Genomic DNA, 3,893 nt, shown 5'->3' on the forward strand with positions numbered 1-3,893 from the left:
GGTACATAGCCTTTCCACATAACTAATACATGTTAAAACATTCTTGAATAGCTGGTTGTTTTCTGTTAAACACTTCATATGTTTTTCAAACATTGGATACAACGGCAACAGTTCTTATTTCATTTACTTATATTTCTCTACCATTTGTTCTTAAGTTTAAAGTCAGCTTAGTGTCAAGGAGTGAAAACAAGGATTTCTGCAAAAGCACATGTTCAGCTATTCATCATTCAGTTTCGCTATTTGAACGGGGAAGACACTTGGTACAGATGGCATCTGAATTACTGATGAGCATGACTCTTGTTTAATGCCAAGGTTTCCTTATTGCAGGACAAACAATCCACCTTAGTAGCTTCAGCATGTTTATCTACGTTGACACAGTACAAAGTTCATTTTGCTCTGCTGGAGCCGAAAACACAAATTCTAACATGGGACAGAAATAAGGCGATAATCAAACTGGTGGATAACTTAAAATGGCGGCATAGTCAGCCTATTTCAGGATCATTCAAATGCGATTTACAGTGCGATGCGAATGTGCTTAGGCCAATGTTTACTATCAGACGGTATTCATGCAAAATATACTTTTACAAGTGCTATTTGACATAGATAGCAGCCATTGTCAAACCATGGTCCTTAAACAAGGTCAAAGTGTTGATACTATCATGTCTAGATTGCTTAATGTGAAAAAAGCTATGAACTAATGGGAGTGTCAATTTACATTGTCCAGACAAAGTTCTCATTGAGGCCAAATTGATGATTGTTCATTTTGCAAATCCAGGCCTATTCTCGCTGTAATAGTAGTCTAGTGGAATCTAGTGTATTGGGAACTAAATTCTCTGTCCAACACAGGATGTTAGCTGTGTGGCTGTTCTCAAGAAAATGTTTGACCAGGGGAGCATTGATGTTGTTGCAGCAGATGCAAGATCTGTTCTCCCAATTCTAAGGCCATGCGGGCATTCAATGAGGTAGACCACTCCAGAGAATATTCAGTCAGTGGTGAAGTGTTTAGTGTCCAAGAATACTTGCCAATTGCAAAGCTTTTTTGTGAATTTACAACCTAGCATTCTTCACACATATGTGTAGTAAACCCCTCTTTTATTTGGAGCATTAGCACAAGCTGCATTAGGAAATATAGCCTGTATTACCATTAATGGACAATTCAAAGCAAGTCCCTTTGTCACCAACACTCTCCAGAGGATTATCTCTATTCCAACTCCCAACCTTACCTCCCTCAGCTGCTAGCTTGCATAGCGGTACATCACACATGGGTCCTTTGCATATAAAGGAGGATGTCATGATACATGTGTCTGTTTGGCTTAGTGAAGGTGAAAAGCCTTGAAAGAGGAAGAATGCTTTCAATTGTTATTGGCATAGCCTCTTGCAAACTTTGGCATCTGTAGTCAGTAGCGGACTGACAAACTGGACGGATGGATGACTGGATAGGTGGTATTTAGATGTGTGCTGTGCCATGAGAAGGGTGGGTGTTCACAATGCACTTTCATTTCTTTCTTTGAAAGCATCCAGTATAGCATATTTTACAGTGAATCTCTGCACACTCACACAAAGATGGTTTACTCTCAATGGCTGTAGTTGTCAACTTTTCAGGGTGGGAGCTGTAGGAAGACGTAGTTTATCTCTTCCACTTTGCTAATCCTATTGTTTTATTCCAGACCTTCAGCTATGCACCATCAGACTTAGTACTGTAATGTTTTGTTACCACAATGTATTCACTTCTAGGTGCAAATACAGACTACTATACCCTTTCACAATAAAAACATATACAATGTGTTTAGATTTCTGCATTGATAGGTTATTGCAATGATATACAAAAGAAACACTTGGTTTTCAACTATCTGTGACCCTGTGTTGCTCATCGGAAAGTCTCCCACTCGGAATGTCGATTCAGCTTACTTCATTAACCTTTTGGTACCGTAAAGGTTAATAAAATGCTGCTTTGTATTAAATCTGACACCTTGACAATTATTCTGCAGGAGATATTTTTATACATACCATCCAATTGATTTCTTGCCTTTCTGTATCTTAGATGGGCCATCTCGCCCATGGGCTTTTTCTTCTCCCAGGCTCACAGCCAGCAATATCCTTTCCTGCAGCTAGGTAGGCCTCAGCTCGCTCGTCCTTATCAGACCACGCCCCTGAGCCGATCCTTGAATCCTACCCAGTGACAGCCTTCAGCAAACTCCAACTCCCAGCACACTCATCGGCCAGCTGGGACTCCAAACACCAATTTCCATAACTCCTCCTTATTTCCTCTATTTCAACTCCCTTCATTCATCTACCCCTCTGTATAATTTTTTTAAATGTCCCCATCTTCTTCATATGATGTCATCTCACACCATATCACGTGCCACCTCGTGTAATTTTCCACATTTAACCTCGACCGATGGCGACATTTGAACAAGATTCCGTTTTGCACAATCTCGTGCTGCTCACAGAAAAATGTTACTCTTACATCTCTTTCCTTCCCTCTTGCTGTAACTTGCACAAACATTGATTGAATTATTTCAAGGACAATCTCAATTCTGCTACATGCTCGGCTCGCTATAAATCTTTCTTCTTGAGGCAAAGTTGTACACATTTTATTTTACTTGGGTTTTCCAAATCAGAACAATATTTATGCACCTGCGGCTATGCTGGCATTTGCAAGGCCTAAGTAAATCTAACCTAACTCTACTCACTTCCCAATTCTAAATGCTTTAAGTGTAATGCTCGCTCTCGGAGTGTAATTCCACCACCTCATCAAGGGTGTTTCCATGGCTCTGTCCTTCTGATGTAAAACGCTGCAGTGCTCTATTCTTGTATATTCCTATGGTGTTTCAGACTGTCACGCAGGGCTCTTATCAAGAAGAGTTGTTAGCTACATAATTACTATTTTCCCATTTTTCAAGCTTGCCTGTTTAAGGTGCAAATCCTTCTACTTCCTATCTCGGACATCTTAGTGTAGTAGTGCCCTTCAGTTCTGAGAAGGCTCTATACCCACTGGCTTAGGGTTTGTCAATGGTAACTCGTGCATTTGGAGTAAAAAGGGGCTTGCATATGTGTTTGAAAGAGGAGACAATACAGTTTGAGTGGGGGTTGCAGAAGTGGTGCCTGTCTTATTCATGAAGACCCCACCACATTTCATACATAGGCATGCAGTGTGGTAGATTAATTGGCATGTGAGGGTATATGTTGTAAATTGATGGAACTGTTTTATCCTGTTCCCTTTTCTTTCCTTAGGATTGCATTGATGCGTTTACAGGAGAATTATGTTGTACACGGTATGCTGGAAAGTTTTTATGTGGTTTTTAGTTTTTTTATGTAAGATCTATTTCTATACGAACTTGTAATGCAATGCGTTTATATAATTGTAAATGAAATGTCTTTCACCACCATCCCCCTACTCTTCTCATCCTTGTAGACTGCTCTCAGTTTTTTCAATGTTTTAAGTCTGCAACCTTTGGCTCTGCAGATGTTTTTGACTACAACTCCCAACACTCCCAGTCACCATAGTCAATGGTGACAAATCACAGGAGTCGTACTCCAAAGCAGCTGGAGAGCCACAGATTACACACCCCTGGTGTAGTGAGAATCAAAGTGGTTGTTATGGATGAGAGTTGTATTGGTTGGAGATTGGGCATTTGATACTCCCAGAGTAAGTTCAATGAGTGTAAAAGGAGGGTCACAGGTGGAGAGAGATGCGTGGGGTAGATGCGGTTGGACAAAGCATGACATACAAATGCCACACTTTGTGAAGAGCTGGACCTTTGAAATCTAAGATTAAAACTGGGTTCCAGCAAAAAAGAAAAATGTACTTTATTATGTGCACTTAGAATGTGCAGCTGTTCAACCTTCAGAAAAGCATACACTTACAAGGACAAATAATAAGAAAATAACAC

Source organism: Ambystoma mexicanum, chromosome 5p, assembly GCF_040938575.1.
Source record: "Ambystoma mexicanum isolate Mex_15411 chromosome 5p, UKY_AmexF1_1, whole genome shotgun sequence".
NCBI lineage: Eukaryota > Metazoa > Chordata > Amphibia > Caudata > Ambystomatidae > Ambystoma > Ambystoma mexicanum.